Genomic DNA, 9038 nt, shown 5'->3' on the forward strand with positions numbered 1-9038 from the left:
GCCCTCTCTGGACCCTACTAATAAGTGGAATCAAACAATATGTGGTTTTTCCATTTTTGACACCTTTCACTTAGCTTACTATGTTCAAGGTTCACCCACTGAATTGTTATTTACTTATGTATTTATTTATATATTCATGTATGTATGTATGTATGTATTTTACACCTTGCAGGCAATTTTTGAGAGTGGAGTTTGATGATGGTGGTTCTTTGGCGCCACCTTTTGACAAGAGCCTGAAGTGCTGCTTGAACACAAAGGAACAGGAAAATGGGAGGGATGGTCTCTGACACAAACCCAGACAGCAGACAGCAGTTTCTCAGGTTAAAATGCAAAGTGTGGAATTCCTTGACTAAACCATACTGGAGGGCTCTTTCTGGACACTACATATAAATAAATTATTTTATAGACAAATATAGACATAGTTGTGGTCTTTTGCGTTTTTGACTCCTTTCAATTATCATACTATTTTTGAGGTTCATTCACTGTATTTTTATTGATTGATTCATTCATTTATTTAAATAATAATTTACTTATTGATTTACTTATTTATTTATATATTATACTCCTTGCAGACTGTTTCTGAAAGTGGAGTTTGATGATGGTTCTTTGGCGCCAAATTGTGGAGAAAGCCTGAACTGCTGCTTGAACCTTAAGGAAGAGGAAAATGGGAGGGATGGTCTGTGACACAAACCCACCACACAGAACTTGCTGGAGTTTCCATTTTGAAATGGAAAGTGCAGAATTCCTTGACTAAACCATATTGGGGTGCTCTCCCTGGACACTACATATAAGTCTAATCATACAATATCTAAGTCTAATCATACAATATCTGGTCTTTTGCATTTTTGACTCCTTTCGCTTAGCTTACTATTTTCAAGGTTTATCCATTTTATTTTTTATTTATTTACTTATGTATTTCTCTATGTATTTATGTATGTATGTATGAATGTATGTATATATTTTACACCTTGAGGCAATTCTTGAGAGTGGAGTTTGATGATGGTGGTTCTTTGCGCCACCTTGTGGCAAAAGCCTTAACTGCTGCTAAAACACTACAGAACAGGAAAATGGAAGGGATGGTCTGTACACAAACCCGCCAGACAGATCTTTCTCAGGTTAAAGTGGAAAGTGTGGAATTTCTTGACTAAAGCATATTGGAGGGCTCATTCTAGACATGGCATATAAATAGAATCATTTTTCTAGGCAAATATAGACATATTTGAAGTCAGTTGCCTTTTTGTCTCCTTTCACTTAGCTTAATATTTTCAAAGTTCATCCATGTTATTTATTTATTTAGGTAGTTAGTTAGTTACTATCTTGCTTATTTACCTATCTATCTATGTATATGTATATATGTATGTATGTATTTTACCCTTTACAGAAAACTCTTTGAGAGTGGAATTGATGATGGTGGTTTTTTGGCGCCACCTTGTGTCAAAGCCTGAACTCCTGCTTGAACACTAAGGAACAGGAAAATATGAGGGATGGTCTGTGACACAAACCAACAAGGCAGATTTTCTGGAGGTCAAAATGGAAAGTGGGTAATTCCTTGACTAAACCATATTGGTGGGCTCTCTGGAAACTACATATAAATGGAGTCATTTTTATAGACAAATATAGACATATTTGTGGTCTGTTGCATTTTTTACTTCTTTCACTTAGTCTAATATTTTTTAGGTTTATTCAGTTTATTTATCTTGTTAGTTACTTACTTTCTTGCTTTTCATTTACTTACTTACTTATTTACTGATGCATGTATGTATGTATGTATGTATGTATTTTACACCTTGCAGAAAATACTTGAGAGTGGTGTTTGATCAAGGTGGTTCTTTGGTGCCACCTTGTGGCAAGACCCTGCAGTGCTAATTGAACACTAAGGAACAGGAATATGGGACGGATGGTCTGTGACACAAAACCACCAAACAGAACTTCCTCAGGTTAAAATGGAAAGTGTGGAATGCCTTGACTAAAGCATATTGGAGGAATCTTTCTGGACACAACATATAAATGGAATTATTTTTATAGACAAATGTAGACATATTTGTGGTCTTTTGCATTTTTGACTCCTTTCAACTAGCTTACTATTTTCAAGGTTCATCCACTGTATTTTTATTGCTTGATTCATTTATTTACATAATAATTTACTTATTGATTTACTTAATTATTTATATATTATACTCCTTGCAGACTGTTTTTGAAAGTGGAGTTTGATGATAGTGGTTCTTTGGCACCAAATTGTGACGAAAGCCTGAACTGCTGCTTGAACCCTAAGGAAGAAGAAAATGGGAGGGATGGTCTGTGACACAAACCCACCACACTGAACTTGCTGGACAAAATGGAAACAGAGGAATTCCTTGTGTAAGCCATATTGTTGAGCTCTCTCTCTGGATGCTAGATATAAGTGGAATCATACAATATCTGGTCTTTCGCACTTTTGCATCCTTTCACTTAGCTGAATATTTCAAGGTTCATCCATTGTGTTTTTATTTATTTACTTACGTATTTATTTATTTATGTATATGTATGTATGTATGCATGTATTTTCCACCTTGCAGGCAATTCTTGAGAGCGGAGTTTGAGGATGGTGGTTCCTCGGCGCCACCTTGTGGCAAAAGCCTCAACTGCTGCTTGAATGCTAATGAATAGGAAAATGGGAGGGATGGTCTGTGATGCAAACCCAGCAGACAGAACTTTCTCAGGTTAAAATGGAAAGTGGGGATCCTTGACTAAACATATCGGAAGGCTCTTTCTGGACACAACATAAAAATTGAATCATTTTTATAGACTAATATACACATATTTGTGGTAGTTTGTATTTTGACTCATTTCGCTTAGCTTACTATTTTCAAGTTTCATCCATTGTATTTTGATTGATTGATTGATTCATTCGTTCGTTCATTCATTCATTAATGTACATACTAATTTACTTATTAATTTATTATTTATTTATTTGCTTATTTATTTATATATTATACACCTTGCAGATAATTCTTGAAAGTAGAGTTTGATGATGTGGTTCATTGGCGCCACTTTGTGGCTAAAGCCAGAAATGCTGTTGGAACCCTAAGGAACAGGAAAATGGGAGGGATGGTCTATGACACCAACCCACCACACAGAACTTTGTGGGGTCAAAATGGAAAGTGGGGAAATCCTTGACTAAACCATATTGGTGGGCTCTCTCTGGACACTACCCATAAATGGAATCATTTTTAGAGACAAATATAGACATATTTATGATCTGTTGCATTTTTGACACCTTTCACTTAGCCTAATATTTTCAACATAAAACCAGTTTATTTAGTTAGTTAGAGAGTTACTTACTTTCAAGGTTTCTTACTTATTTAATGATTCAATTATTTATTTATTTATTTATTTATTTATTTATTTATTTATTTATTTATTTATTATCTTACACCTTGCAGAAAATACTTGAGAGTGAGATTGATGATGGTGGTTTTTTGGCACCACATTGTGGCAAAGGCCTGAACTGCTGGTTGAACACTAATGAATAGGAAAATGGGATGGATGGTCTGTGACACAAACCCACCAGACAGAACTTTCTCAGGTTAAAATGGAAAGTGGGGATCCTTGACTACATATATTGGAAGGCTCTTTCTGGACATGACATATAAATTGAATCATTTTTATAGACAAATATAGACATATTTGTGGTCTTTTGTATTTTGACTCCTTTCACTTAGCTTATTATTTTCAAGGTTCATCCATTGTATTTTTATTGATTTATTGATGGAATCATTCATTCATTCATTCATTCACATACTAATTTACTTATTTACTTATTTATTTATATATTATACGCCTTGCTGACAGTTAAGAGTTTAGGATGGTGGTTCTTTGGCGCCACCTTGTGGTAAAGTCGGAACTGCTGCTTGAACACTAAGAAAATGGTAGGGGTGGTCTGTGACACAAACACACTGGACAGAACTTTCTCAGGTTAAAATGGAAAGTGGGGAATTCCTTGACTAAAGCATATTGGAGGGCTCATTCTATACATGGAATATAAACGGAATCATTTTTATAAATATAGACACATTCGTGGTCTTTTGCTTTGTTGATGCAATTCACTTAGATTACTATTTTTTGGCTCATCCATTCTGCTTTTATTGATTAATTAATTGATTGTTTCATTCTTTCATTCATTCATTTACTTACAAATTTACTTTTTGAATACTTATTTATTTACTTATTTATTTATGTATTATACAGCTTGCAAAATTCTTAGAAGTGAAGTATGATTATGGTGGTTCCTTGGCACCACCTTGTGGCTACAGTCTGAACTGCAACTTGAATCCTGAGTAACCGCAAAATGGGAGAGATGGTCTGTGACACAAACCCACCAGACAGAACTTTCTCATGTTAAAATGCAAAGTGGGGAATTCCTTGACTAAACCATATTCATGTGCTCTCTCTGGACACTACATGTAAGTGGAATCATACAATATCTGGTCTTTTGCATTTTTTACTCCTATTAGCTGAATACTTTCAAGGTTCATCCATTTAATTCAATAATTTATTTATTTATCTTACGTCTTTATTTATATATATTACACCTTGCAAAAAATACTTGGGAGTGGTTTGATGATGGTGGTTCTTGGGCGCCACCTTGCGGCAAGATCCTGAACAGCTGCTTGAACACTAAAGAACAGGAAAATGGGAGGGATGGTCTGTGACACAAACCCACCACACAGAACTTCCTGGAAGTCATACTGGAATGTGGTCAATCCCTTGACTAAACTATATTGTTGCATTCTCTCTGGACACTACACATAAATGGAATCATTTTTAGAGACAAATACAGACTTATTTATGACCTGTTGCATTTTTGACTCCTTTCACTTAGCCTAATACTTTCAAGGTTCAACCAGTTTATTTAGTTAGTTACTTACTTTCTAGCTTTCCTAGTTGCTTACTTATTTGCCAATTCATTCATTCATTTATGTATGTATGTATGTATTTTACACCTTGCAAACAATAGTTGGGAATGGAGTTTGATGATAGTGGTTCTTTGGCGCCACCTTGTGGCAAAAGTCTAAACTGCTGCTTGAACACTAAGGAACAGGAAAATGGAAGGGATGGTCTGTGACACAAACCCACCACATTAAACTTTCTGGAGTTCGAAATGGAAAGTGTGGAATTCCTTGACTAAACCCTATTGGTGGGCTTTCTCTGATACTGTATATAATTGGAATCATTTTTATAGAAAAATATACACATATTTGCAGTCTATTGCATTTTTGACTCATTTCACTTAGCCTACTATTTTCCAGGTTCATCCAATGTATTTTTATTTACTTACTTATGTATTTATGTACTTATATATGTAGTTATATATCTATGTATTTTACACTTTGCAGGCAATTCTTGAGTGTGTTTAATGATGGTGAATCTTTGGCACCACCTTGAGGCAAAAGCTTAAACTACTGCTTGAGCGCTAAGGAACAGGAAATGGGAGGAATGGCCTGTGACACAACTCCACCACACAAAACTTTGTGGGGGTCAAAATGGAAAGTGGGGAATTCATTGACTAAACCATATTGGTGGGCTCTCTCTGGACACTACATATAAGTGGAATCATACAATATGTAGACTTTTGCATTTTTTCTCCTTTCACTTAGCTGAATATTTTCAAGGTTCAACCATATCATTTATTTATTTATTTATTTATTTATGTCTTGCAGAAAATAGTTGAGAATGGAGTTTGATGATGGTGGTTCTTTGGCGCCACCTTGTGGCAAAACTCTGAACTGCTGCTTGCACACTAAGGAACTGGAAAATGGGAGGGATGGGCTGTGACACAACCCTACCACATAAAACTTTCTGCAGTTTGAAATGGAAAGTGGGGAATTCCTTGACTAATCCCTATTGGTGGGCTTTCTCTGGATACTGCATATAATTGAAATCATTTTTATAGACAAATATAGACATATTTGTGGTCTTTTGCATTTTGACTCCTTTCACTCAACTTACTATTTTCAAAGTTCATCCATTGTATTTTTATTGATTTACTTATGTATTTATGTATGTATTTATGTATGTATGTATGTATGTATTTTACACTGTGCCGACAATTCTTGAGAGTGGAGTTTGATGATGGTGGTTCTTTGGCGCCACCTTGTGGCAAAAACCTGAACTTCTGCTTGCAAACAAAGGAACGGGAAAATGGGAGGGATGGTCTGTGACACAACCCCACCACACAGAACTTTGTGGAGGTCAAAATGGAAAGTTGGGAATTCCATATTGGTGGGATCTCTCTGGACACTACATATAAGTGGAATCATACAATATGTGGTGTTTTGCATTTTGGTCTCCTTTCACTTAGCTGAATATTTTCAAGGTACATTGATTTTATTTATTTATTCGTTTATTTATTTATTTTGTACTTATTTATTTATATATTATACAGCATGCAAAAAATACTTGAATGGAGTTTGATGATGTTGGGTCTCTTGCGCCACCTTGTGGCAAAAGCCTGAACTGCTGCTTGAACACTAAGGAACAGGAAAATGGGAGGGATGGTCTGTGACACAAACCCACCACATAAATCTTTCTGGAGTTCAAAATGGAAAGTGGGGAATTCCGTGACTAAAGCATATTGGAGGGCTCATTCTAGACATGGCGTATAAATGGAATGATTTTTATATACAAATACAGACATATTGTTCTCTTTTGCATTTTTAACTCCTTTTACATCACTTCCTTTTTAAGGTTCATCCATTATACATTTATTTATTGAATGATTGTTTCATTCATTCATTCATTCATTCATTCATTCATTTACTTCCATGCTTATTTACTTATTAATATACTTATTAATTTACTTATTTATTTATATATTATACAACTTGCAGAATTCTTGAAAGTGGAGTTTTATGATGGTGGTTCTTTGTTGCCACCTTGTGGGTACAGTCTGAACTGCTGCTTGAATCCTAAGTAACATCAAAATGGGAGGGATGGTCTGTGACACAAACCCACCAGAGAGAACTTTCTCAGGTTAAAATGGAAAGTGGGGAATTCCTTGACTAAACCATATTCGTGTGCTTTCTCTGGACACTACATATAAGTGGAATCACACAATATCTGGTCTTTTGTATTTGTGACTCCTTTCCATTAGCTGAATACTTTCAAGGTTCATCCATTTTATTTGTTTATTTATTTATTTAATTTTTACTTCTTTATTTATATATTATACACCTTGCAAAAAATACTTGAGAGTGGAGTTTGATGATGGTGGTCCTTTGCGCCACCTTGTGGCAAGATCCTGAACTGCTGCTTGAACACTAAGGAACGGGAAAATGGGAGGGATGGTCTGTGACACAACCCCACCACACAGAACTTCCTGGAGGTCAACCTGGAAAGTGAGCAATTCCTTGACTAAACCATATTGGTGGACTCTCTCTGGACCCTACACATAAATGGAATCATATTTGTAGACAAATATAGACATTTTTATGATTTGTTGCATTTTTTTACTTCTTTCACTTAGTCTATATTTTCAAGATTCAACCATTTTATTTATTTAGTTACTTACTTACTTTCTAGCTTTCTTACTTACCCATTTACTGCTTCATTCATTCATTCATTCATTCATTTATTTATAATTGTGTATTTTACACCTTGCAGAAAGAGTCGAAAATGGAGTTTGATGATGGTGGTTCTTTGGCGCCACCTTTTGCCAAAAGTGTGAACTGCTACTTGAACCCTAAGGAAGAGGAAAATGGGAGGGATGCTCTGTCACACAAACCCCCCACATAAATCTTTCTGGAGTTCAAAATGGAAAGTGGGGAATTCTGTGACTAAACTGTATTGGTGAGCTTTCTCTAGATAATGCATATAATTAGAATCATTTTTATAGACAAGTATAGACATATTGCAGTCTATAGCATTTTTTACTCCTTTCTGTTAGCTTACTATTTTCAAGGTTCATCCATTGTATTTTTATTTATTTACTATGTATGTATGTATGTATGTATTTTACACTTTGCTGGCAATTCTTGGGAGTGGAGTTTGATGATGGTGGTTCTTTGGTGCTACCTTGTGGCAAAAGCCTGAACTGCTACTTGAACACTAGAACAGGAAAGTGGGAAGGATTGTTTGTGACACAAATCCACCAGAATGAACTTTCTCAGGCTAAAATGGAAAGTGGGGAATTCCTTGACTAAAGCATATTGGAGGGCTCATTCTAGACATGGATATGAATGGAATCATTTTTAAATACAAATACAGACATATTTGTGATCTTTTGCATTTTTGACTCCTTTCACTTAGCTTACTATTTTTAAGGTTCATCCATGCTACTTTTATTGATTGATTCATTCATTCATTCATTTACTTAGATACTAATTTACTTACTAATATACTTATTTACTTATTTATATATTATACAGCTTGCAAAATTCTTGAAAGTGAGGTTTGATGATGTGGTTCTTTGGCGCCACCTTGTGGCTACATTCTGAACTTCTGCTTGAATCCTAAGTAACCGGAAAATGGGAGGGATGGTCTGTGACACAAACCCACCAGCCAGAACTTCCTCATGTTAAAATGGAAAGTGGGGAATTCCTTGACTAAACCATATTGGTGCACTCCCTCTGGACACTACATATAAGTGGAATCATACAATATCTTGTCTTTTGCATTTTTGACTCCTTTCCATTAGCTGAATACTTTCAAGGTTCATCCATTTAATTAATTAACTTATTTATTTATTAATTTTTATTTATTTAGTTGGTTATATTTTACTTCTTTATTTATATATTATACACCTTGCAAAAAATACTTGAGAGTGGAGTTTGATGATGGTGCTTCTTTGTCGACACATTGTGGCAAGATCCTGAACAGCTGCTTGAACACTAAAGAACAGGAAAATGGGAGGGATGGTCTGTGACACAAATCCAGCTGACAGAACTTCCTGGGGGTCAAACTGGAAAGTGGGCAAATCCTTGACTAAACTATATTGGTGGGATCTCTCTGGACACTATACATAAATGGAATCATTTTAATAGACAAATACGGACATATTT

At 35.2% G+C, this 9038-nt stretch overlaps 1 long non-coding RNA gene across 1 annotated transcript in view; it reads left to right on the top strand.

Annotated features, from left to right (window-relative positions):
• LOC123848449 (uncharacterized) overlaps positions 1-6668 on the top strand; it is a 103377-nt gene extending 96709 nt beyond the window's left edge. The window contains exons 5-8 of the long non-coding RNA XR_010406222.1: positions 573-1537; positions 2188-2358; positions 4228-4442; positions 5376-6668. This is a non-coding gene — a long non-coding RNA (uncharacterized LOC123848449). The remainder of the gene's footprint in view (positions 1-572; positions 1538-2187; positions 2359-4227; positions 4443-5375) is intronic.
• The last annotated feature ends 2370 nt before the right edge of the window (positions 6669-9038 follow it).

This window comes from Mirounga angustirostris, unplaced genomic scaffold, assembly GCF_029215605.1.
Source record: "Mirounga angustirostris isolate CCGP_5_RB_7025 unplaced genomic scaffold, mMirAng1.0.hap1 SCAF_11, whole genome shotgun sequence".
In the NCBI taxonomy this organism is placed as follows: domain Eukaryota; kingdom Metazoa; phylum Chordata; class Mammalia; order Carnivora; family Phocidae; genus Mirounga; species Mirounga angustirostris.